The sequence below is a fragment of the Prionailurus bengalensis genome, chromosome E2 (assembly GCF_016509475.1).
Source record: "Prionailurus bengalensis isolate Pbe53 chromosome E2, Fcat_Pben_1.1_paternal_pri, whole genome shotgun sequence".
Lineage (NCBI taxonomy): Eukaryota > Metazoa > Chordata > Mammalia > Carnivora > Felidae > Prionailurus > Prionailurus bengalensis.
This window is the reverse complement of record NC_057352.1, coordinates 55,472,513-55,498,977: the sequence shown is the minus strand read 5'-3', so window position 1 is coordinate 55,498,977 and position 26,465 is coordinate 55,472,513. Positions and strand designations below refer to the sequence as shown.

The 26,465-nt window shown below is 57.6% G+C and overlaps 1 protein-coding gene and 1 long non-coding RNA gene across 3 annotated transcripts in view; both read right to left on the bottom strand.

Annotated features, from left to right (window-relative positions):
• The window catches only part of LOC122494513 (c-Maf inducing protein), a 235,114-nt gene that overhangs the window by 122,929 nt on the left and 85,720 nt on the right, over window positions 1-26,465 (bottom strand). The window lies entirely within an intron of this gene.
• On the bottom strand, window positions 4,644-8,829 carry LOC122494514. 2 transcript variants are annotated; one of them, XR_006300187.1, is made up of 2 exons: window positions 7,514-8,829; window positions 4,644-4,899 (listed from the first exon to the last, which is right to left on the bottom strand). It is a non-coding gene; the product is annotated as an uncharacterized LOC122494514 (long non-coding RNA). The 2 variants fall into 2 exon arrangements; XR_006300186.1 differs by having other exon boundaries at window positions 4,644-4,895.

Genomic DNA, 26,465 nt, shown 5'->3' with positions numbered 1-26,465 from the left:
TATTTACTCATGCGTCTGTGTCTCCCCAGTGTCTGCGAACCCCTGAGAGTAGGGATGGTGACCTGCCCCCAGGGGTCACCTATGCGTCCCCAGCACGGAGCACAGCGTGGAGCACAGCAAACCTGCTCGCGGATGGGTAAGAAAATGAGCCAAGTTGAGGGACTATTTCAGGTTAAAGTCAAAGACTCTTCTAGAACCTTCCACTATCTTCCCCGCCCCCCACCTCACTTCTTCAGTGACTGACAGTTTCCCAATCTGTCCAATAGGAAAGCCTCCAGCAGCCTCTCAGTTTCCGCTGAAGCATCGCCTTTTCCTTATGGAGCATACACACACCACAAGCCCCGATTAGGGCCTGCCCTGTGGAGCTGAGCCAACGGTGCCCACTGCCAAACTTAGCACCCCGTCCACGTCCCCCTGCTGGCCAGTGGGAGGACTCCCAGGGCTGGGAAGGGCCTTGTGGCCGGGCAATGGTCAGCCTGGGATGGGCCAAGAAGTAGCAGATGGGGGTCAGGGAGGACGGGGTGGGGGGTCTCAGGGGAATGGTTGGCAGTCTGGACAAAGGGGCTGTGGGGCGACGAGGAGACCCAGAGATGAAGGCTCCAGCAGGATGCTGAGTGCGGGGAAGTAAGACGGGGGGCTCCCTGGGCTCTCGGCTGGGCAGCCCCAGCAGGGCCAACCCTCTAGACCAGCACCCTTCTGTGATGATGGAAACGTTCTCTACCTCCGCCATCCAATATGGTGGTCATGGGGCTGCTGAGCGTGTGAAACATGAACAAACGTGGATGTGAGGCAGGGGGGCCGAAATGCTGGTCTGCTTGGGACTGAGGGGTTTCCGGAAAGAGGGATTCTTGCTGCCAGAACGGGGAAGTCTCGGCTGGTCACCGACCTTGACTATGTCACTTTCTACGAGAGGCATCAGGTCGATTTCACAACCATCACTAGGGACCTTGGGCACCTCTGACTGTGGGGCTGCTAGCCATCAGGCAAGTGGGGGCCATGAAGAAGGGAGCCCGGGTCCGAAATCAGACTCAATGGATTCTGAGATCCTGGCTCAACCCCTGTGAGCGTCTCGGAACCTCAGGTGCTCGTCTGTAAATAAGGACAGTAAGACTCTCTTTCCCAGAGCGTTGTGGGGGGAACGAAGAAATAAAAAGTGCCTGCATGCAGGAGGTGCTCAAAGAACACTGGCTCCTCCCCCCTCTTTGTGGCCACTATTAAAGGCCAAGAAGCAAAACGAGTAACAACTCTGAATAATTCCAAGAAAGAATGCAAAAGAACTCATTCACCTAGCATACCCCACCCCCACCCCAACCCACGAAATTTGCCGGCGGGGGGGGGGGGGGCCCTTTCCAAGACTGACCCCCAGAGTCCTGCCCGTGAATAGGAGGGCTCCCCCCACAGTTCTCTTGTCCACAGAAAGAGCTCACAGGGGCTGCACGCTGCCCTGAGCAGGTTCAGAGTGGACACCACAGCCAAGCGGGAGGCTGATGTGATGGACAGAAATGGGGAAGCTGAGTCTGAGGTGGCTGCCAGAAACCACCATTCTGGAGACCCAGGAAAGAGATGGCTACTTCAGATGGTGAGCTCAAGGTCTCTGGAGCCTTGAGAAGAACGTGCAATAATCCCTGGGCAAAGAAGGAGGGGAATTGGATGGAGGACCAGTCAGAACACCACATCAAAGTGTCCCGGGCTGGTGCCTGGGGTAGGGGCCAAGGGCTTCCTGGTGAGCGAGTCCACCAAGGGTCTCATGGTGGAGGTCTACTCACCGCCCTTCCTTCTGCCAGACAAAGGCTGATGGGGCTGGAGTGGAGGAGAACAAGAGAGGAGGTCTGCCAGCACAGGTCAGCGAGTCCAAGGAGAGGCTGGGTGGGATTCGTCCTGGGCGTCAGGGAACAGGCTCCCGGCGTGGGAGGCAGGGCCACCGTGCACACTCGCTGGCCAGGGCAGGGTGTGACCAACCAAGGCAATGCACGGGGCACACGTCAGCCCACACTGCCACTAAGCTCCACACTGAGGTTCACCAGGGAGGGGGCCATGGGAGTCCACACCTCTCTGGAACGCCTCCCCCCCCCCCCCTTATTACACTTCTTAGGACAATTGCAGGTTTCCAGAAAAATGGGAAAGATAGCACAGAGTTCCCACAGGTACCACATTCTGGTTCCCCTACGGAGGTGAATGTGGTGCACCTGTTAACAACTAGTGAAATAGGGGCGCCTGGGTGGCACAGTCGGTTAAGCGTCCGACTTCAGCCAGGTCACGATCTTGCAGTCTGTGAGTTCTAGCCCCGCGTCGGGCTCTGGGCTGATGGCTCAGAGCCTGGAGCCTGCTTCTGATTCTGTGTCTCCCTCTCTCTCTGCCCCTCCCCCGTTCATGCTCTGTCTCTCTCTGTCCCAAAAATAAATAAAAAACGTTGAAAAAAAAATTAAAAAAAAAAAAAAAACAACTAGTGAAATAATACTATAGTGAAAGTTCGTGCCTGATTAGGATTTCCACGGTTTTGATTTCACATTCCTGTTCAGCTCCAGGATCCCATCACCCCAGTACACTTCGTTGTCTCGTCATCTCAGGCTCCTCTGGGCTGTGACAGTTGCTTAGACTTTTCTTGTTCTTGATGACCTGGGCAGTTGTGAGGGGTGCCAGTCAGGTATTTTGCAGAATGTCCCTCAGGGGGGGGTTGGTCTGATGTTTTTCTCATGATTAGACCGGGCTTGTGGGCTGGAGGGAGGAGGTCCCCAGAGGTACGGTGCCCCTCTCCTCACATCATGGCCAGGGTGCATATGCTCTCACATGACTCGTCATGGCTGCCGACGACCGTGCCCGGTGGGCCAAGGGATGTTGGCAGGTTTCTCCACTGTCAGGTTATTCCTTTCTTCCCCTTTTCTGTACTCTGCTCCTTGGAAGGAAGCCCCTACCAGAAGCCTCTTAAGGTATGGCCAATGCTATTCCTCCCTCTTTACTGAGGCTGTTGGGGGGGGGGGGGTGCTGATGACTGAAGACCCGAAGGTGGTGTGGGAAGGAGACCAGGAACCAGGGACCTCCAGAACTGGATAGCAGGTATCTTCTTCAAACAGGTGTTTTCAGCCCCTCACTCACCACCCCCCCAACATCTCCTCCCGAGGCCCTGCTGGGGCCTAAAGGAAGAAGGGGCTCAGCCTGTAGATGCTCAGAGTCCCCTGGCCAGGGCCCAGGGCCCAGGGCCCAGCCAGCCCAGGCCTGACACAACAGCGTGGCTTGCTCACTGAAGACGCAACAAGCCGTGTGAAAGGGCCCTTCGGCCTCGGCCACTTCGAACCCAACCCCCCACCCCCACCTTCAATAAAGCTGTTGTCAGAACATTCTGTAGAGAAGGAAACCGAGGCTCGGAATAAGGCATCACCGGGAAATGGCCGTGTCAGGTTCAAGCCCAGGTTCTCACCGCACAGCAGCACGGGTCTCACCCACCGGGATGCGCGGCAGCGGTCATGGCGTGTGACGGGTCTGGCCCTTCCTGGTTCCCGGAGGCCAGCTGTGTGCGCCTCTTCCTCGTCTGCATTCAGCGGTCTTGTTTTGGCCACAGCGGGAGTATTTACACTGTGGAAACTGCTCAACCCTCCAAATCCAGGCTCCCCCACCCCCCGCCCAGAAAAGCCACCACTCTGCAGAAAGCAGACTCCAACCCAGGCAGTCTGAACCCTCATCCACGTTCTCCACTACCAGGCCACACCGCCCTCTCGAGGGCAGGCAAGACGGGGGTGTGTGCGCGTGTGTGTGCACACGTGTGTGTGTGTGTGTGTGTGTGTGTGTGTGTGTGTGATGCTCTGCCCTTCAGCGCTCCCAGGTTTCACGAGAAAACCACACTCCCACACTGAGTTCAGGGTTCAGATTCTCATGGGATAATTTGCCCCAGGAAAGCAAAAGCACCGAACAGCACCCGGCCAAGACAGGGACGTGCCTCTGTAACCCACTGGCCTCCGTGGCAGGACTGATCCTGTCTGAGGAGCTCCTGCAGGTCGTGGCTTCTGAAAAGTCAAACTGAAGACCAGAGATGCCAGGACAGCCTGGACCCCTGCCAGTGTCCTCTCCGAGAGAGAGCCAGGGCCCCAATGCTGGCCAGAAGGGAAGGAGAAAGGAGAGCATGGCCTTGAGGGCCAGTTATCTCTGGATTCAAATTCTGGCTCCACTATCCAATGTGAGATGTCGCCTAAGTCCCTTCGTGCTGAGCCTCAGTTTCCTCATCTGCAAAATGGGGCGGTAAGCCATGTCGCATGGGTTGTCCAGAATGAGACGGCATGTGTGGGATGCCTGGCATACAGTAGGTGCTCACGAGTGGCAGCTACTGACATTCTCAGTGGATCCAGAGTGAAGGCAAGAGACGGCCAAAGAGTAACCGATTCAGAGGGAGGGGGTTACGGACCCGGGACGGGGAGGACCCACAAAAGTGTGAGACGCACCTCTCCTCCTCGGAAAATGCATTATCATATTTAAATCTTTGCCAGTTTCCCAGGTGAAAACCTGCTTCGCAGTTTCTTTTTAATTCCTGTTTCTCTCATTACTGAGCGGCGTTTCCTCACAGTTGTTGGCCACTGCGTTCCTCCTTTTACTCTCTGTACATTTCCCCCCAGAGGTGGTCAGTTTCTTATTGATTCATGCGTACTTTCTGCGTATTAAGGTGATTTAACTCTTTATTTGTCAAATATGCTGGAACTGCATTTTCCCAGCTCATCATTTGCCTTTCACATCGGTTTACAGTAAGGCTGATTTGTCGGTCTGTTTTTCCATGCTCAAGGGTGCCTTTTTTTTTTTTTTTTTTTTTTTTTTTTATGTAGCCAAATCCAGTTACTTTCCTTTGTGGTTTCTCAAATAGAAAGAGCCAAGGTTTAGGGCTGTTGTTGATCCGTGAGGTTGATCCTCACCAACTGGCTTGAAAGTAAGAAACAAATGTCAAAGTTTCCACTCTCCTCCCTCGTCCCCCAGCAAGCTGAGGGCCATGCCTGGGCCTCCCCCTACGTGGCCTGCCCCCTGTGGGGTCACTCCCCTGTCCCCTGGAGCTCCCGCCTGGCATGGAGAGAGAGTGACTCACTCCCAAGGCCTGGTGCCCTTGCTCTGGGCCCCTGCCAAGCCGAGACGGGAGACATGCGGCCCACAGACTGCAGGGTTTTCATCGAGCAGCCAGCCTTGCACCTGAGGATGGGAGCATAGCTCCCTCCTGACATCCCCACTTCCAGGGGGCAGAGGGCAGGCATGTGGCCGGAGCACTGGAGGAGAACAAGCTGGAAGTCAGAGGGGCAGGCAGTCTCGACCCACCATGCCACGGTCCACAGTCAACGCCAAGGGGAAGGCACAGAGGTCCCCTCACCCTCCTTCACTATCAAAGCTGCCCTAGAAGGCAGGTGCCCTGCACCTTTCTGGGCCTCAGTTTCCACCTCTGCAAAGTGGGCCTTTCCTCTGTCAGTGACTTCTGGCTTTAAAAAAAGTTGAATCTTACACTGAACAACTCGGCATACAGCTCCCACCATCCCTGGGTGAGTGTATTGAAGTTCTCTGGATTCAATTCTACCCCAAAGAAAGCCCTGGGCATGAAAAGATTGAGAACCTTCTAACGGCCACTAACAGGTCCGTGCCAAGCCAACAACAATTTATGAAGTGCCTACTATGTGCCAAGGGCTGGGGACACAGCAGTGAACAAAAAAGACAAAAGTCCCTGCCTTCGGGAAGCTGCCAAGGAAGCAATGAGTGAATAAATGAACTTTACGCTGTGATCAAGTCTGCAGAGGAAACCAAGCAGAGAAGGGCCAGGGCGCAGAGAGGCCAAGAAGGTGGGTCCTATGGAGAAGGGGCACTGGAGCAAGAAAGGGCTGGCACATCGCACAGGCTGTCTCTCGGGTAGCATCATGCTTGCAGAAGTGGAAACTGAGGCCCACAGAGGTGCAGCCAGGGGATTTCCAGGGCAAGTCTGTCTGTCTGTCTGTCTCCTCCAACCATGGGGCTAGGACTTCAGGGTTAGGTAAACGCTCCCAGGGCCACAGTGTTTTCTCACAGTCCAAATATGCCAGACATAGGCAAAACCAAAGGGGGTCCCGGCCCGCAGCAACTGTGCCCCCACACCGGGCACGGCGCACTCTGAGGACGATGAGGGCCCGCGAGGACCCGCAAGGACCCGCAAGGCCCAGCGGCCACAGCAAGCACAACATGGCTGCTGCGGACCCTTCGTCAGCAGGTTCTCACACCAGGCAGCAAAGACCCGGGGGTGTGCCCTGGGACTCCTTCCAATGAGCATCTACAGAACAGTTATGGCTGCAGGACCCTTCCCTCTGGGGGACAGGAGGGTCTGAGGTGTCCTTCCATCCGGTCCCGTGCACTGATGGCATGCACGAGCCTGATGAACATTCAGGTATGAACACACTCATGGGATCATGACCCCACACCCAGAAGGCTCCCTCGTGCCCCTTCCTGGTCAGTGTCCCCCAGAAGTCATCACTCTTATGACCTCTATTGCTACAGGCCAGTTTTATCTGCCCTTGAACGTCATATAAACGGAATCGTGCAGTATGGACCCCTCTGTGTCTGGTTTATTTTGTGCAACACAACATCTGTGATATTCATCTGTAGTATTCATCATTTTTCATTGCTGTATACTATTCCCTCGTGTGATCATGCTATAATTTGTTTACCATTCTACCACTGATGGATACTTGGCTTGTTTCCAATTTTAGGTTATTGCTGAGGCTGCTTTGAACATTCTTGCTCATGTCTTCTGGTGGACAGAGCAGTTGGGAATATAACTGAGAGTAGGATTGCTGGGTCCTAGGAGAAGCAGGTACAAATGCATTAGAACCTTGCCAAGACCTTGTAGGCAAGCAAGATGAGCCTCACTGTGTAGACGAGGAAACAGAGAGGTCAAGTAACATGTCCAGGGTCACACAGCTAAAGGGTAGCACAGCTGGGATGCAAACCCAAGAGCTATGTGTGGCTCCAGCGCCATGCCCCCTCCAAGCTTCACAGGGGTGGGCGCCCTGAGCAGTACCTACTGCAGAAAGAGAGCACAGGGGAGGACAATGCTCCTTAACTCCCTGGAAGAACAGCAAGGCCCCAATCTGTCCCCAGGAGGCTGGGAGACCAGGTCCGGGGGCCTGGCAGGCTGAGCAAACAGACATGCATGAATGAGGCCTAAGTCCACTCAAACCCCAAGCACATAATTTCATCTGGAAGCAAACGCATCCAGCCGCCCCGGCGCGCCCTCCTTCTTGGGGAGAGGGCAGCCTCCCATCAGAAGCGCCTTTGTCTCCCTCAGAGTGGCCGAGACAGAGTGGCAGAAGCCTCGCTTGTCCAAACAAATGACAGTCAACGGTCCTCCACGTCTCCCGCTGCCCGATTTCAGCCTCAAAGGACCGACTATGTCTCCGTCTCCCTCGTTTCTCTCCTGAAGCCTCCTGCTGGCTGGGAGGGCCCGGAGACACGCTCTGGTCCCAGTCCCGAATGGCGGAGGAGGGGGCGAGGTGGCACATCCACCCGTGGGACACATGTGCCCACTCACCGTGCACTGGCCCCGACACAGGACTGGGGAAAGGCGGGCGAGGCCGGCACGGCCTGAAGGAGCTCCCAGTCTCCAAGGGAGATGAACATAATGGCAGAAGCGTGTGCTGAACGCTGCCTTCCCACTGGGAGCGTGAATCAGAGGGGAGGAGGCAAGTGAGGTCTTCCTGGGTGTGGGGTGCAGGCCGGGCCGCTCGTGTTGCTGTCCCTCCCTACCCTTTGGAAAGCTCTCCATCTCCCCTGCGAATGACCCTGCCCCCACTGGCGGTGGGGTCACCATGGTTACCATAGGATGCCACCTGGTAGCCACGGTGACTGGTCCGGAGGTCGGCCCCTGCCCTAGGCCTGGCCATATGGGGAGCTTCTTTGGGAGCCTGGAGACAAGAGCGAGAAACAGGGGAGTCTCCTTTCCAGCAAGACGCCACAGAAGAAGGCGGAGCCGCAGACGGAGACTGAGACGAAGGGGCCACGGGTTTCTAGCCCCTGCCCCGATCGCTTTCCCGCAGCGCCCCGAGCCGGGCTGCGGTGGTCCGCACCTAGAACGGGGAAGGTCACGCGCAGGCAGCGCTCCTCGGTGGGTCTCGCAGGATGCGCAGGGGTTTCCGCAGTGAAGACGAGGGAGAAAGGCTCCCGTCCTCAGAGTAAGCCCAACGGCACCCAAAAGAACAAACTTCCCTGTGGAAGGTCAGCTGTGGAGTCAAAGGCATCTCTCTAGGCCCAGACGGGGCCCAGACTCTGGGTTAAGGTTCACACTGCTGCCCTGACCCTGGTCCCCGCAGGGACTTTATATAGATTCCACAATAATGGTCCCCTTTCTACCCCGCTCCCAGAACCCAGCCTATCCTCGGGGAGAACGCCTCGAGCTCTCGCTTGGAACATTCGGGCCCTCGCCAGACACACCAGAGCACCGCCCTTCACTTAACCCACCCGGGAGGTCCTGCCCCTCCCCCACTGTCCTGGAACCCCAACCTCATCCACGCGCCCGGCCACACGTGCGTTCCCTCCTTCTCAGACACCCTCCTTCGGCATATTGTCATTCGCAAACTGTTCTTCTGCACATTCGTCCATGAGCTCTTGTATGTTTTATTCATTCCTACACACAGACCTACAACTCATCAAGTGTTGACTGAGCACCTATTATGTGTCTGACTTGCTGATTCTTACCCCAATGCCCAATTTCTGCAAGTGTGATCTGCAGAGTCACCGACATCAGAATTACCAGGGTTGGCTTATTTTTTTTAATATTTATTTATTTATGAGAGAGAGAGACGAGCATGAGAAGGGGAGGGACAGAGAGAGCGGGAGACAGAATCCAAAGCAGGCTCCAGACTCTGAGCTGTCAGCACAGAGCCCGACACAGGGCTCGAACCGACAAATTGTGACATTATGACCTGAGCTGATGTCGGACGCTCAACTGACTGAGTCGCCCAGGCGTCCCTTAAGTGTTTTTGAAGTTTGTTTCTTATTATAGTTTGACAGAGAGAGAGCGCAAGCACGGGAGGGGCAGCGAGAGGAGAGAGAGAATCCCAAGCACGCTCTGTGCTCTCAGCACAGAGCCCAATACGGGGCTTGAACTCGCGACCTGTGAGATCATGACCTGAGCCAAAACCAAGAGTCGGACGCTTCGCCGACTGTACCCCCCGGGCGCCCAGGGTTTGCTTACGTAAAATACTGAGCAGCCCAACCACTGCTGCTCCTACCCAGGAACCACGCTCCTGGAACAGATGCCCGGCTACACTGACGGTCAAGAGCGGCTGGTCTCAGCGGGCTCTGCTCCTTTTCCTCGTCTTCGTCATCCCTGGCCCCCGTGAGCCCCCGGGGTTGCCAGCAAGGGGCTCAGAACCGCAGTCCATGGGGATGAGACTCTTCTCTAACAGCAGGGTGGTGTTACCTCTGCTCCAAGAGCATCAGATGTATAACACGCACGTGAAAGATACACACGCGCACTTTTAAAAGGCTTGCCCTGTGGAAGTCTTCATGAACGTGTCTTAGGAGAGCTCTCCCAAGGAAGGTGACTTAAGGGGCGGGGGGGGGGGGGGTGGTGTGCAGAGGGCAACACTGACGAAGGCCCGCCGAAAACATCTGTACTCGCGGCCCCTCTCGAGCCACCCTGCACCCTCGCCTGTGTGAGCTCTGTGTTCTTTCCTCCCCTGGGAGATTTATTCAGCCAATCGAAACCTGGGCTCCAGCGAGATGCGAGAGCCGCCTGCTTCTCCACCCCCCAGCCCGGGGCTCCTTCAAACCCTATATCGATCTGCCCTAAAACTGCAAGGAGAGGCGAGGCTGGCCCTCGGGCCATGGGCTCGGGGGTATGCGGTTCTTCCAGGGCACGAGGACGTGGAGCTCCGCCCTCAAGGCAGGGCAGCAGCACTGGTCTCCAGCTTGTGGTCTGCCCTGGAAGCCTGGCTCTTCAAGGTGCGGTAAACGGTCAGACAGCATCGACTCACCTGGAAGCTTTTCCAGGCATCGATCTGGTTTCCAGGGCGCCTCCTCTGCGCACCACCAAGCACTGCGATAACGAGAGTTCAGAGTACGTGGCCGGCAGCTCAAGACTACACAGCTACCAAGGAGACAGAAGGCGCCCGCCCAGAGGAGCGTACTACCTGTGCTCGCCGGGGCCTGAATCCCCTTGTCCGCTCCACACCACGGCCTCTCGCGTTGAATGTGCCGACAGGCTGCCTGGAGAGTTTTGTCAAAATCCAGACTATAGTGCAGGAGGGTAGGGTCTGAGAGTCGGAATCTCCAAAAAACTTGCAGTGGGGCAGATGCAGCCAGTCGCACGGAAAGGGGCTGCCCTACCAGATGGAGGATGTTATTATTACCAGCATTCCCTTTTATAACAACACAAAGGAAACTGCAGCTTGTAGAAATTCACGAGCTGCGTGAGTCACAAAGGCAAAAGAGGCCATGCCGAGATTTGAACCCAGCACTGTGGGCTCCAAGACACGAACTCATGACCACTGAGCCAAGATGCCTCCCCAGCCAGCCCTCCAGGCTTCACCGTGTTCTCACTGGTTCCTTGTGTCCCCCATGCAGGGGGGCCAGCCAGGCTGTGGGAATTAGAAAAGGAGCCCCAGCTCTTAGACAATTCAGGCCACGTCCTGGCGAGGTGGGGAATCTTTGTGCAAAGAACGAGAAGCCCTTTTCTCCGGAGGGGTCAGCACCTTGCCAGGGCACATGCAATTCCAGCCCACTCAACCCATGGCCGTGACAAGGTCTGAAATGACAACCGCGTGACTCTCCACGGAGGCCCTGCCCGCCAGTGCTTCCCCCTGAGGCCGCAGATCCTAGTGACGAAGAGCAAGGACTTTCTAAGTTCAAATTCCACCCCTCCTACATCACGGCTGTGTGACTTCGAGCAAGTGACTGCACCTCTCTGAGCCTGTTTCCACATTTGGAAAATGGGGGAAATGCCCACCTCCCTCACAGAACTGTTGTGAGATATGAACTTGGGAGCCCTTTGGCGCTGGCAGAGTTAGCCCCGGACTGAGGAGTGAGCCACGCAGGGTCCCCAGAAGGCCAGCTGGGCTAGTCTGCCCGAGACTGGGCAGGGCGTCGCTGGGAAGGGGCGGACATCCCAGCAGCCCTGCTTCGCCACGTGACCCACTCTCACGGGGCCACCGCCCGGGCCCAAGAGCCGAGAATGGCCAGCACTACAGGCTGGTCCCTGATGAATTCGCTTGGGGGCGGGAGGGTCTGGCACCTCGTGGATGGCTTCCGAGAGAAGCGCCATGAGGCGTGCCCTGTGAACAGAGCGAGAAGACCGGGGTCGGAATCCTGGTGCTTGGACCCTGAGCAGGCTGGCCTTGCAGCTCACACCCCTCCGCGGGGGCCCCACTGGCTCTGCTGTAACACGGGACTGGTATGGGGGTTCCAGGAGGCCCGGACGGCACTCGGCCTGTGCCTGGCGCACATCATGTGCTCAGTCAGGTGAGTTACGAGGTGACGGCCTCTCCAGCCAGCAATCACCCAGCTGCCCTTGGCTTTTTGCCCACTCTGCACTCTTACGTCCGATCCACGGGCAAGTCCTGGCCGCTTCGCCTCCAGATCAGCGCCGAGACTGACCACCGTCACAGCCTCTGCCCGTGAGACCAAGCGGCCGAGTGTCAGCCTCACCTCTTGCCTGGACTGTCGGGCACACTGGCCTCCCTCAGACGGCACCACCCGAGAGGACTTACTGGGATGGCAGAAATGCTCGCTATCCGCACCGGCTAGCGAGTGCCTGGAAGGTGGCAACCGTGACTGAGGAACTCAGTTTGCAACTTTACAGGTGCCCAATTAAATTTAAATGGCCACACACAGCTAACAATCATCGGACCAGAGTTTTAGACTGTTCTCCATCTAGCAGCTGAGGGATGCGTTTTTAAAAAAGTTTTTTAATGTCTTTCTTTGAGAGAGAAGAGAGCACGAGCAGGGGAGGGGCAGAAAGAGAGGGAGACACAGAATCCAAAGCAGGCTCCAGGCTCCAGGCTGTTAGCACAGAGCCTGATGCGGGGCCCGAACTCACCAACAGTGAGATCACGACCTGAGCTGAAGTCAGACGCTTAACTAATTGAGCCACCCAGGCGCCCCTGAGGGATGCTTTGTAAAGCCAAAGTCAGACTGTGTCCCTCCTCTACTCAAAACCCTCCAACGACTGACTCCTTTCTCACCCAGAAGAAAACCCAAAGCCCTTGCCTGCAAGACCCTCCGTGACCTGTCTACCCCCACTCTCTCTGGTCTTGGCTCTCACCACCTTCTTTCTCACCCATTCTGTTCCAACCCCGCTGGCTTCCTTGCAGTTGCTTAAACCTGCCACTCCTGCTCCTGCCACAGGGCCTTTGCCCATGCGGTGCCCGCCCATTGCACACACACACTTTCCCCTAAATGTCTTCACAACTGGGTCCCCTAATTCAAGGCTCTGTTGCAATATTCTCCCTGACCCCAGGAAATGACACCCTGAGTCCACTGTGCCTCACCTCCCCCTGCCACGTTTCTTCAAAAATACCTATGACTACTTAAAATGCTATGTATTTGTTCACATATTTATTCTCTCTTCTTACCAGAATATAGGATTTGTGGAAGCAAAGACTCTGCCTGTCACACTCACTGCTGGCCAGGCGCACAGCAGGCCCTCTATACAGATGAACAAAAGAATCATGAGCGAGATACCCAGCACATAGCAGGTACTCAATAAACAACCACGACTGCTACAGTAATAATAAATTGTCATCATTCTTTCCCCAAACCTAGTCAATCGTGTTCAGGGCCAGGCCTGGTGTCTCTTTGATTATGGAACAACAAAGGAACAACACCCTCTCCTCTGCCCAGCCTGCCCTGCCTTGGGTGCCAAGAAGCCGGGAACCCCACACAGAAGGAAGTCTCCTGGTGGCCGGGGTGGGGGTGCTGGCGGTGGGCAGAACTGGCGGTGGGCCTGGTTGCCAGGTAACCCCACCCCGTCGCTCACAACCACGGGCCACACAAGTTCCGCCGGGAGGGGCTGTGTGTGTTCGGCTGCCTTATCTGCTGGCCTGACCACCGGTGTTTGTGCCTCGCTTACGGAAGGACAAAGTACACGGGGGAGCAGGGTCCCAGTCTGCAGGCCGTGAGTCCGTAATGGGCAAGGAAAGCGAGCTCGGGTTCCTGAGGACCTACTGTGGGCGGCCCACTTTCAACACATTCTCGGCCACCCTCACGGCGGTGCGGGTTTAAATAAGATAACGCAAGAAAGGCACTTCCCGTGAGTCCCTTCTGGGGTCCCTTCCGCCGCTGCAATGATTGTGTTTCTTCTTCTAGGACATGCTCCTCACAGTGTTCATGGCAGCACGCCTGGACGGGCCCAGCTCCGCCCCTGCAAACTCAGTCTGGGTCTCCCTCCACCCCTCTCTCACTCACATCCAGGGTTCTCCACCTTAGCACTGCTGACATTTGGGGCCAGATCGCTCCTTGTGGTGGGGGGCGGGCCTGGGCCTCGGGTGGTGTTGAGAAGGATCCCCGGCCTCTCCCCGCGGCTCGTGGGAAGGTAAAAGAACGCAGCCGCTTTGGAAAACGGTATGGAGATCCCTCAAGAAATTAAAAATAGAACTACCATATGATCCAGCCATCCCACTTCTGGGTGTAGACCCGCAAGAACTGAAAGATCTCAGAGAGACATTCCAACATCCCTGTTCACATAAGCATTATTCACAACGACCAGAAGGCAGGAGCAACCCAAGGGTCTGCGGGGAGGTGACCGGACAAAGAAAGCGGGCTGGATGCACACAGCGCTACGTGCGCTGAGCCAGTCACAAAAATACAAACACCCTTCCGCTCCACCTTCCGTGAGACACCTGAAGTGGTCAGGCTCCCAGTGACAGAAAGCAGAGGAGGAGTGACCAGGGGGCGCTGCCCTCAGCAGGTGGGCTGGGTGCCTCTGCCCCTGTTCACCTCCCCCACCCCCCGCCCCCCGTAAGGTTGGCCTCAGCCCACCATCAAGCCCTGACGCAGAGGCAACGTTCTGTGGGGCCCTTCCCTGACCTCCCCCACTCAGACCAGACGCTTACCCCTCTTCTTTCAAACATTTTTAATTTCACATTGTTTTAGAATTTTTTTTTTTAAGCTGCAAAGACAGCACAGGGGCTTCTGGCGACTTCTGCTACACTGTCACCCCATTTCCCCTCACGCTGACATCTTCACGACCCTGGAGCACCGGTCACAACCAAGAGACCGGCATTGGTACCGAGTACCGGCTGACCTGGACGCATCGTTTGGACGTCACTGCATCCCCCAACCAGGGCCCCTCTCCCGTCCCAGGGTCCCAGTCAGGATGCCACATCACACGTGTCCTCGTATCGCCCTGGCATCCTCTAGTCTGGAGCAGTTTCCCACCTTCTTTGCCCTTGAAGTTCTTGACAGTTTTCAGGAACACTGCTCAGGGGTTTTACAGAACACCCTTCAAATTGGGTTCCTCCAATGGGGTACCTCCTTTTTTAAAAACATCGTGGTGGGGCACCTGGGTGCCTTACTGGGTTAAGCATCAGACTCGATTCTGGCCAGGTCATGATCTCACGGTTCGCGGATTTGAGCCTCACATCGGGCTCCGCCGTGCTGACGGTGCAGAGCCTGCTTGGGATTCTGTCTCCCTCTCTCTCCGCCCCTCCCCTGCTCATGCTCTCTCTTGCTGTCTCAAAATGAATAAATAAACATTAAAAAATTGTGGTCAAATATACGTAACATAAAGTTTACGGTTTTAACCATCTTTAAGCGTACCGCACAGCAGCATTAAATCCTTCCCCACTGTTGTGCCAAAGCCACCCCCGTCCATCTCTGGAACCTTCTCACCCTCCCAACCTGAAACCCCGTCCCCATTACACACGAGCTCCCCGTTCGCCAGCCCTGGCCCCGGGGTAACCACGAATCAAAACCCACAGGGAGAGGACGCTCCACACCCATCGAGGTGGCTACCACGAGAAGACCAGAAAATAACAAGCCGAGGGGGTGCGGAGGCCCCGGAGTCTTGCGCGCTGCTGGTGGGAATGCAAAACGGGGCAGCCGCTGTGGGAAACCGCTTAGGAGATTCCCCCCCAAATTCAGCAACAGAATTACCACCTGAGCCAGCAGCTAGGCATCTGCCCAGGAGAGTCGACAGCAGGGACCCGAGGGGGTAGCCGCGCCCCCACGTTCACCGCAGCATTATCCATCAAAGGGTAGGAGCCAAAGGGCACCAGAGGGTATCCGGCCAAAGGGTAGGAGCAACCGAAGGCCACAGACAGTTTCTAGAGCAGACGTCCCCTTCTAACACATTCAACGCCTGTGTCCCTAGCCAGCCGCTGGCCCTTCCGTACTGAGCCGCATTTGCCTTGCTCCCTGAGGCATCCCAGCCCCCGGGGGGTGGGGGGTCCAGCAGGTAGAATGGGCCTCTGACGGCACACTAAGGTGAGCTGTGGCCAGGTAAGGGGCCGGCTTCGCTCTTCAGGTCCCCGGCCCGGGTTGTATCGGAAGGCAGGGCCACAGTGGAGACGCCACAGCAGGATCTTCCCAGCCCCCAGGCAGCCCCTGCCTCCTTGAAAGGGCTGTGCCCCAGTGGTGGGCAGCACCAGGCCAGACCCACACCTTCCTGACCCTCCAGATGACGCCGCCTGATGGCTCTGGCAAAGCGGGGGCTCTTGGAGCAAGGGCGGGAAGAGCGTGACTCCCTTCCCAGAGAAGGGCTCTGACAGGCAGCCCCCCCCTCCCCGACCCAAACGCACACGTGGACACACACATACGCACTCCACACACACGAGACCGGCAGCAACGACATCCACCAAGATATCCACAACGTCCTGCCAAGAAGAGTCCTCACTGGGCACCCACGGCGTGCCGGACGCTGGGCCGCGGCACCTGACGAGGTTTTGGTGAGGCTGTGAAAGAGACCACAGGGGCGGTAGCAAAATGACCCCCCGTCCTCCAGCCACGGAAACCGAGGCCAAGACCAGAGATGTGGCTTGCCAAAGGTCACAGACGTGCAGATGTGTGTGGCCGGTGTGACTCCGGAGCCCAAGTTCCGACCCCAACGAGATGCCTCCCCAGCTGGATTCCCGGCTCCTCGCCGGGTCTGCGTTTTTCAGGGAAACAAAGGCTGAAGGCAGAGGAGACGGTGCTTCTCTTTGGCAGGGACTGTACTCAAGTCGTAAGGGAAATAAAGGACAGCCAGTAAGAAGCTCCTATTTATTAAGCACTTACTGCGTGACAAGGTTTACCTCCTGGCTGTTACCTTCGTGGTTCCCAGCCGTAGACATTTATTTTACTGCTGAACCGCGTCAGAGGTGAGGAAAACAAGGTCCAGGAGGAACAATCACTTGGCAGGAATCAGGCCCCCCCTTCAGGACAGCCCCAGTGGCAATAATTGCCCCCCAGCGGTTTCACCGGCTCTAGCGTGCATGGTCACGGATGGATCAAGGCAGGAGGGGGGTTCCGGGACCCCTGCAGGACAGGGGCAGAGCGTCGGCGAGGCGCAGACAGCTGTTCTAAGGCCATGGGGCTGCAGGGAAGGGCCAGGAAGGCAGTCCTTCTCTCAACAATGACCCACGTCAAATCTACCTCCCAGATTTCATACTGCTGGCCTCTTAATTTCTGAGTTTCTTCCCTACCGCTGGTTTTATTTATTCATCCAGGCAAAGTTCTGGCAAAGGTCCAATGTGTGTCGTGAGGAGGCCACACGGCCCCACTGCACATGCACCACAATCGGAGGACTGGGGGCACATTCTGGCTCTGTCACTTAGGAGCTGTGTGACCTCAGGCCAGTGGCTTCAGCCCTCTGAGAGCCAGTCTAGCAACGCAGGGTTGGTAGATACGTGCGCTGCCAGGGTGGCCGGGCTCCTGACACGAAATCGTGGCTATGGGAGCTCCTGAAGCAACGTCGGGCACGTGGAGTTCTGGAGAAGGCCGAGGGATCTGAACCCAGGGACAAACAGGGACCGGCAGGGGCAAGGAAGACGAAACACACCTGCCCAGGTAACGCCCCTGACCAGCTGCCTGTAACAGCAGCAGGCGCCACAGAGGGGCCCAGGGCCTTCTCAGCCAGGTGCCCTCTCCACCTACTTCCTGCCTGGCAGGCCCTTTCCATTCAGGTGACCTGGGGCCTGCAGGGTCCCGCTCGGATCTGCCGGAGGACACCCCCCCCCCCCAGTCTGGGGAGGCCTGGCAGCGATGTTCGCAAGTCCGTACGGTCACCAGGTCTGTGTGTCCCCAACTGGGGTGTAGTTCTGTGCCCTCAAGCTAAGTCAGAAAGGAGAAAACTGTTCCCACCTAAGCCCAGGGGAACCCTGATTTCTCCAGAGCCACAGAGACCACTCTGGAGATAAAGGAACCAAGGGTATTTTTTTCCGCACTGCTCCGTCACGTTTCCCCTCCCTGGATGATGCCTGCTGCTTATTATAACTATGACAACATTGGAAATACTTCTTGTGGATTTCTGCAAGAGGGGAAATGACGGGCTTTCTTCTCGCTCTGGCTTTTTGCTGGATGCGGCAGACCTGAGACGAGGCCCCCGGGGGTGGACCCCTGGGACTGTGAATGCAGGGGTGAGGCACCAGGGCAAGAGAGGGCGGCCCTCCCGTCGCAGGATTTTGCTGAGGAGGGCTTGCCAGAGGCTGGGGAACGCTTACTGCCTCTGGGAAGGGCTGGGCACCCCTGGGCACTTCCAGCCCAGCACCACCTGCAGCCAGGGGCTCAATCTGCCCCCCGCCCCCCGCCCCAGATGGGGGACAAAGGTATTTTAAGGCTGTGGTCGTTTCTTGAGCGCCACTAGGTGCTAGCGGGCACTGTGCTAAGCGTTCTGTGCTTTGCTTGGGTCTCACGGAGTCTTGCCAGGTGTACGATTCCCTCCAATCTACAGACAAGGGCCTGAGCGCCACGGAAGAATGAAGTGGCCTGACCAGGGTTATTCGGCTCGTAAAGCGGCTGCAGGAGGACAGACACTTGTTGATGCTAGGGAATGAAGAAAACGAGAAAGTACGGCGACTGTCCTGAGTCAGAGTAGAAATCCGGGTAGAAGGTATGAGATGCATTAGATTACGTGGACCTATCTGCCGATTCGGGATTTTGCAGACCTCTCAGATGCCTGGAGGTGGCTTCCTGGAAGTGAGTTGGGAAGGATTCTGCAGCCGCATCGGGGCTCAAGTGGAAAGAGTGGTGACTGATCACTGATGTCTGCCCCGGGCACAGCTGTGGAAAGCAGCGGAACAGATGCCCCACTTACCACCACTAACTAGTCTGCTGTACATCCGGCTGATGCAGGAGATTCCTCTGAATCCCCCTGCTCCTTCGCTTCTCTTTGCATTAAATGAGCCCAGTTACAGAACAGTAGGTAGAAATACCTTTGGAAGAGAAGGGTATTTCCTCTGAGGTTAAACTACACACCTAGAACTGGTTAATTCGGAGGTAAAACTCAATTCTTACAGCGAAGGTAGGTTCCCCTCAACGTACACACTTACTGGGTGCCGATTACGTCCTAGGGTCTCTGCCCTTGCTGAGCTCAGCAAAGAAGACAATTAACTTAGCAACTATTTACTTCGGTTCCCAAGTGGCACGCTCAGGGGGCCGCGTCACACCCATGAGCTGGGGAGGCAGCCTCCGCCTCCCGGCCCGGGACCAAGTATGACGTGGCAACCCACCTTGCTGCTCACAGCCCACTGGACGCCCTTGCCCACTGCGTCCAGAGCCCAGAGGGTGCTGGAAGGCCGAGGAGTGCGGGCATGTGACAGCAAGGGGACCTGGGGAGGCTGCAGTACAGGGACTCCCCCGCCAGTGATTTTTCTGTCTCTGCTAATCAGAAGCTCGTACTTCATTCTCTGATTTTTTCCACCCCAGAGAAGAACGTTGGCCGTGCGACCCACAGCTTCTGGCGAGAGGCGAGGGCACGGGAAAGACAAGACACAATGGCATCCCCGGGGCGGGGAGGGGAGGTGTGTCCGCAGCCGGCGGAGCGTGCCCGGCTTTCATCTCAAGGCTGGACTTGAGGTCCTGCTCCCCACCCCCCACCCCCACCCCCACCGCTGGCCTGAGCAACCTCACCCACCGCCGTGAAGGGGCGGCCCGGCGTGTCACAGTCGCCTTCCCTGTTCCAGGCTGGCACCGGACGGGCAGCAGGGTTTATTTGGAATAGATGCTCCTCATCAGAGAGTCTGAAACAACCTCCCTTTCTGGTCGGAGGAGGAAGAAGGCATCTCTGAGGCCAGCGCTTCCCCCAGTGCAAACAGCTGAACCCAGCCTGCCCGCCCAGCTTTCAACTCTGTTGCTTTTGCAAATATGGTCCTGGGTCCTATTTCCCACATCGCTGCAGCCACGTCCAGGCAGCCTCCTGGAGGCACGGCCACTGGGCCAGAGACCAGGGCAGGGAGGGAGCCGACCCCTCCCACCTTCCAGAAAACCAGCGGGCGGAGGGTCCGAGGACAGAGCAGGCGCCACCACGGCGGACAAAAACGAGGAGGGATTTCCAGCAACAGGGAGTTCAGGCCCCGGGTGCCGAGACCCATCTGCAGGTCTGTGCTCCCAGCTGACTTCGCTCACCCTCCTCCTCCCTCAGACCACAGCTGACGAGTCGCTTCCCGCAGCCCTGGAGGAGGAGACCGGGTCACCCGATAAAACTCCCCTGCCCGTGGAAACTCCCGTTCACGTCGGCCTCCCCTCTGGGACGGACTGGAAACTCGGTGAGGGCAGGGACCTAGTCACCCCGGCCCCGGCACAGTGTCTGGCGGAAATGGGGGGACACGTGGGGGCGGGAGGGATCTGGGTCTCCCGTGCCAGGGCTGGCCCGCTGTGGTCAGCAGAACCACGCCCCCCCAGGCCCCCCAAGGTGTCCACATCTGAATCCCCAGAACCTGTGAATACAGGGCCTGCCACAGCAGGTGGGGCTCTGCCGAGATGGGGGTGATGCTGGGCCACCCCGTGGGCCCCATGGCCTCAGAAGGTCCCTGTAAGAGGGAGGGAGGAGGGGCAGAGGCGGAGAGCGGGAGCAGTGCCATCGTGAGCCTGGGGACGTGGGCAGCCTGTGGACGCTGGGAAAGTTGAAGGGACACGGCTCCGTTGATGCCTTGGTTTTAGTCCAGGGGACCCATGTCGGACTTCTGGTCTCCAGAACCGTGAGACAGTAAACTGGTGTGGTTCTAAGCCTCCAAGTTCGTGGGAACTTGTCATACCAGCCACAGGACACTACAGTGCCCTGCAGGGCACTCTCGGGCTCCCCGGCCGGCGACAATCAGCCCCACGGAACCTACATTCATGAGACAACGGCTGCTGAGTTGCCTCCTCCTTCCCAGTAGGTGAGGGATGGAGATTCCTGCCCCCTTGAAGCCAAGCCATGGTGACAGGACGCGCTGTGGCCGAACAAACATGAGAGGAGGTGACATGAGACAACTCCGTGAGGCCTCCAAGGCCAAAGGACGGCACCGCAACGCTGAGCACCCCGGGAATCCCGGGGCTTCGCGGGGCAGGGGGGCTGCATGTCCTGCTGGGACAACCGCCACCCAGCCCCCCGTGTGCCGCCCATGTGGAGCGGGTCCCCGCGGACCCTCCACGGACACGTCAACAGAGCTGCCAGAGAGCATCTTCTGCCCGATGTCGCGGCACCACCTCAGCCGTCCTGAGAAGGCGTGGGGGGACCCGGCTACGGAAGCAGCGACTGCCGCCCACACACACACCCGCCCCCACACACACTGTCCACCTGAGGGGTCTCAGCTGCCTTCAGAGAGAGGCCACCCTGGCCAGAGACCCCGACACAGTCCCCAGGGTCCCCTTGACAACTTCCACACCGGATGGGGGACGTCCACCTGTGTCCCTGGATGATGGTGACGGGAAACCACTTCTCCCAGACAGTGTGTGTGGGGGGGGGGGGAGTTTCCCGCACCCCCCGCACATGTCCCACGCGGGTCTCTCAGGCCCACCTGCAGCCACCTTCCTGACACGCCCAGAGCGCCTCGGACCTCTGTGCCTCCCTCCCACAGATGTCTTCCCCCCTCTCTGCTTCTTTGCCAGGCCCTCTGCCACGTCTGTGGCTGCGATTCTAGGATGTCGATGGATATTTTCAGAGCTTTATTGTCCCATTTGTCACTTGCTAATTAGTTAGGAGTGACTAATCGGAAAACAGTGGCAAGGCAGAGAAAATACTCCTATTTTCTTCGCTTTCCGTTGTCCGTGGTTACTGAGAACCCTCTGGATGTATCTGATGGAGCTGGGGGGAGGGGGCACGCGGTGTGCACAAAATCCCACAAAAGTGGGATTCTTTGTCCTCTCCTGGGCAAATAGGGAGAATGCCGGGGGCTGTCACCACAGAAAAGGGCGGCAGCTTCATGTAAGAATGACAGTGTGGTGGTCACCAGTGAGCGAAACCAGGGTCTCTGGAGCCCCTGACCTTGGCCTTCTAGTAATTTCTAACTCTGACCAGGCAAGCCATAGGAGCACAAAATCCCCACTGAGTTCAGGCCTCCCCTGGCACCAGAAGCTATGTGACCAACCACACCAAGAACACAGAAGGCAGGATGAGACCAGCCTATGCGGTCCTACCTGATGCCGCCAAGCTTTCAGGGTCAAGAGCAGCAAGCAGCCAAAGCCCCCACTGTTCTCCTGAGCCCCCCGTGGGCAAGGCCACGCCTCCCCAAGCTGGGGGACAAGCCATCTATGGCCTGCCCTCTCCCAGCCCGGCCCCCAGCCAAGTGCACCCCGGTCACCCGTGGACCTCACTGCAACCTCCGGCAGCTGCCTTAACTCTCCCCTTTCACAGAGGAGAACACTGAGACTCCGCGCACATGACTGGCCTCAGGTCACAGCGAGGAGCAGGCAAAGCTGTGCGTCCAACCCAGCTGTGTATCTATGAAAAGGAGAGGCGAAGGAGAAGGGCCAACAGCGGCACGTGCCAGGTGCCTGGAGGACATGACCTCGGCCCTACAACCACGGCGCGGGTGGGTCACATCACACACCACAGCACTCACACACGCACACGCACAGACAGGTACACACACGTGTGTGTGTGTGCGCATGCACACAGAGCTCACGCAGGCACGTGTTAAATATGAGCATGCACGCACACGTGTGTGTACATGCACGGTTTCTCGACATAGAGGGGACGAGGGAGCCGGTCGGCACCCCGTGCCCTGCTCCAGGCCCACAGTGCCAGGTTTGGCAAAGGCCAGTCCTTGCCACCTCTGCCCTCTGGGGATGATTGCATCACTGATGGTGGTTTCCAAAGACAGTAAACAAACAAGGAGGCCTCAGGCCTGCCTCTCGGGGCTGCTTCCCCAACACCCCCACCACACTCTCGCTCGCTCTCTCTCTCACACACACACAGCCCAGCCCTGGCAGGGAAGAGAGGGAGAAATCTACTCGGGCACGATTTCGCGGCGGCCCTCTTCGTGGCTCCCGACCCGGTGGGCCGTCCAAGCCCGAGGGAGGAAGTGCAGATGGGAAACAACAGCCCACGTCGGCCAGGCTGGCATTTTCCAGGGGAAAGTTCTGTCCTTCGGATGATTTACCAGCCGGGCGAGGTTAATCGTGGCCTGTCAAGTACAAACGGCTCCCTCCGCCCTCAAGCAGGCCGTGGTGTGCCAGCAAGGAAGGTAAGTCAGGGCCAGGCTGGGGGTCGGGCCCCGCCCTCCCCACCCTGCGCTGCCAGCTTCCAGGACGAAGGGTCTGGCTTTCTGACTGAATGAACCAGCGCTCCGTCGTGGGAAGAGGCCTCACCGACCACCTACTGTGCGCCGGGCCCTGGGCCGCGCTCCTTCCGCCCAGGCCAAAGGTAAAATGGAGTTCATGGCTGAGTGCCCAAGCCCAGGCACACAGACCTGAGTTTGAAACCTGATGCCCACGGTTCGGCTCGGACGGCAGCCGGCTCCGTCTGTAAAATGGGGCTCTCAGCCGTGGGCATCTGGCGGTGTCTAGAGACGCTGCTGGGTGTCACGCTGGGGCAGGTGCTACTGCCATCTAGCAGGTCACACCCTCCACAAACAGGGTATCCCCCCCCCCAACCCCCCACAGAGAATGAGCCACCTCACGGGTCAGGGGGGGTCTCTGGTAAGAGATCCTAGTGTGAAGGATGCAACACAATGCCTGGCTCAAGGTAAGCCCTCCACGAACGCCAGTGGCTCTGATTATGTCAAAACTGTCCCAGCGGCCCTACAGGATGACATTACTGTCACCAGACTGCAGGGAAGGAAGCTGGGACCTGTGGCTGTGAGCTGCTCCAGTGACAGGACAGAGCGGAGCTGAACGGGCTGCCTGACTCTCCCAGGGTCCCCTCTTCCCCAGGGCACGACCCAGTCCCAGGCGGGTGGAGACGTCGAATCCCCTCTGGCTGCCCCAGAATCACAGCCGCTGCCTCTGCCTTCCTTCTGCGGTCCCACAAGGGGAGCAGGGGCTGCTTCCCAAGTTGTTTTCTTGGACACTGAGAGGACAGACACCCATGTCTGGACCCTGCAGACAGCTCGAAGCAGGCACTTCCTCCCCCCTCCTCCTTCCTCTCTCCATCCCCCATCTGCCACCCTCAGCTGTTGCCTGACGGGGCAGTCTGTCCCCAGGGCCCAGCCTGAGCAAGATGTACACCCTTGGCCCCTCGAACCAGACCTTCCTTCCAAGAGTCTGGCCGATGTGGTTACAGGACCCTCTGCCCACACGCCCAGGGAAGGGTCGGCCTCAGGGGTGGCAGAAAGTCCCAGGAGAGCCTGTGTGGCCTGGTCTCTTCTGCCTTCAGCTGGTCCCTCGCGCATGGCCCAGTCAACACACGTGGGGCCTACAACCAGCCACGCGGTCTCTCCGGCCTCCTTCTAATGGCCAGGCCTGGACACATGCTCCTCCCTCCCGGGACGCTGGGCCCTGCCCCTTTTGCCCCCCACCCTCTTCAAGTGACTCAGACTTCACTGAAACGTCCCTCCCTCTAGGCCAGGCTCGGCCCAGATGCCCTGCTTCCGTGCGGCCCCATCTGTGCACCTACCACCCCGTCTGCTAAGGAACACACACCGGTCTGTATCCAAAGCCGCTAGATCTGGAACCCCGAGGGCAGAGAGCTTTTCCAAGCGCCTCACCTTTGCAGCCCGCCCAACACAACTTTCCACAACAATGGAAATGGTCTGTGTCCATCCTGGCCGGTACAGGAGCTACTACCCACATGTGGCCATAGAGTCTCTGAAATCTGAAGAACCGAACTTTTAATTTCGTTTAATTTTAATTAACTCTCAACAGCCGTATGTGGCTAGTGGCTACCATATTGGGCAGCGCTGGTCTAGACCAATGCCCAGAGCATAGCAGGTGCTCGGCACCCGCGGGTTGGTTGAATGAATGAATGAACGAATGAATGATGTTCATTACCCTACTTTATTAGCCCACATTATAAGCATCTGACATCAGTCTTCTCCAGCAGGCTGAGAGCGTCGCGAGGGTAGGACACAGCCTTTGCTCATCACTATATCCCCAGCGTTTTGCGTGCTTCCTGGGACACAGACCCTCAATAAACATTAATGAAACAGATGAACGCGTGCACGAATGCATGGCCTGCCGCTCGGAGCCTCGTTCCCTTTGCCGCCAAGCCCACGGAGAACAGACGGAAGAGAAAGCAGTCCGCTGGACTGGCTCCTGAACGGATTTCCAGCATTCCTTCCCACCTCAGGGACCGTCTGGGCCCCGCATCCTGGGCTCCGTCTCAGCGGGTGTCCACAGTGAGCGGCCGCCACCAGAGTGAGACGTCCTTTCTCGGGTGTCCTTCCCTCTCCCCCTGACGCCAGGGAAGAAGCCGGGGAAGTCTGCTCGCTCTAGACTCAGTTGAAGAGCAAGACTCCTCCTTCCCCTGGGGCCGCCGTTCCCTCCCCTCCCTGCTCAGGCAGCGGGGTCCCCTCAGGAGGTCTCAGAAAAATTATTAACTTATAACAATGAGGATGAGTGTGAGCTTCTATTATCAATCAATGCCTTTCATCCCCGACCGGTGGCTGTGATGTTCTGCAACACTGTTATTCACGGCGAGCGAGCGTCATCTGTGTTTCTCCCCCCGACTGGCTGCCCCACTTCCTTCTGATGTAGGTCACGATGGGTTCTCCCTGCAGTCACTAGGTATGCCTCCGGTGAGGGGGGGTGATACCGCTTGGAGCAAATGTAGGAATTCTCTTACAGGCATGTGGGGGACCCTGTGCTCTGTCATTCAGCTGAGACCCAGACTTGCAACCGCACGTGGAAATCCCGTGCAAAGATCCTAGGGCACGTGGGAGGGCAGGCAGGCAGGGCGGTTCCTGTGCCCAGGAAAGCAGGGCAAGAGGAGCTGGAAAGCCGCTGTCACGTGGAAGAAGTGCCAAGGAGAGGCTGGTTTCCAGAAAAGAAGCAGGGTGGTAGGTAACCGGTTACCCTCCTTTGCGGTGGGCATCCTGGACCCACCGCGTATAACCGAGCGACCCGGAGTAAACTTTCTCTTCCTTCCCGAGCCTCCCGTTCCCAGCTGAAAACGGGGGATAATTCCAGCACCTGCCTGCCAGGGTGGTTTGAATTAAATGCGTTCACTGAGGTAAAGTGCTTAGCACGGGGCCCAGCACCGAACACTCAATAAACACATACTATTATCGGTGTCGATACTGTTTCCCAAGCAGCTCTGCTAGCCTCGCCACACGGACGTCCGTTCCTTCGCTCTGACCAGCACCAGGCATGGGCGCCCCGCCAGGCACTGTGTGTGCTGCGTGTGGGGATGGATCAGACTCTGTACCTGTTCTCAGGTAGCAGGACGTCTGCTGGGACGACGGACACATTAAATCAAATACAACAGTGCACGCGGTGAGCATGTCTTGCAAGGACACGGAAGGCTAAGTAGCCCAGAGGAGGGAGGACGAGGCCTGGGCAGGCCTGATTGCCTCCCTTGCTGCACAGCGGTTCTGAATTTGTGGAGACAGACCCAGGTTTCACGGCACGTGAGCTGGGCCAGGAAAGAGGACACAATAGGGATCCCTGGCACGCTCGAAGGTCTAGAAGTACCCACGATCACGGCCCCCTTGGGCAATAAGAAAAGGCTGTCTGTCTGCGGCTGCGGCACAGGGTGCCTGGTAAGGAACTGGCAGGAGAGGAAAATAAAGATTGATTTGGGGCCAGATTCAGCCTTCTCTGCCTGGAAAACAAGGAGGTGAACTTTGCCCTGTGGGTGATGGGGAGTTTTACGTGGCACTCAAGTTACTCGACTCTGGAGACACCCCCTGCACACACACGTGTATATACACACAACGCTCCACATACATGTACAAACACACACACACACACAAAACATACACAAACACCCCCCACAGGTACAAACACACATACGTGCACGTACAAACACATCTACACACACACACACACACGCCCTACACACACACACACAACATGTAAACACGCACGCACGTAAACCCCCCCAACGCACACGTGTGCAGGCGCAACACTCCACACGCATACAAACACACGCACACGCACGCACACACTCATGGGCCTGGCTCCACTGCACTGGGCCCAGGGTAGAAACG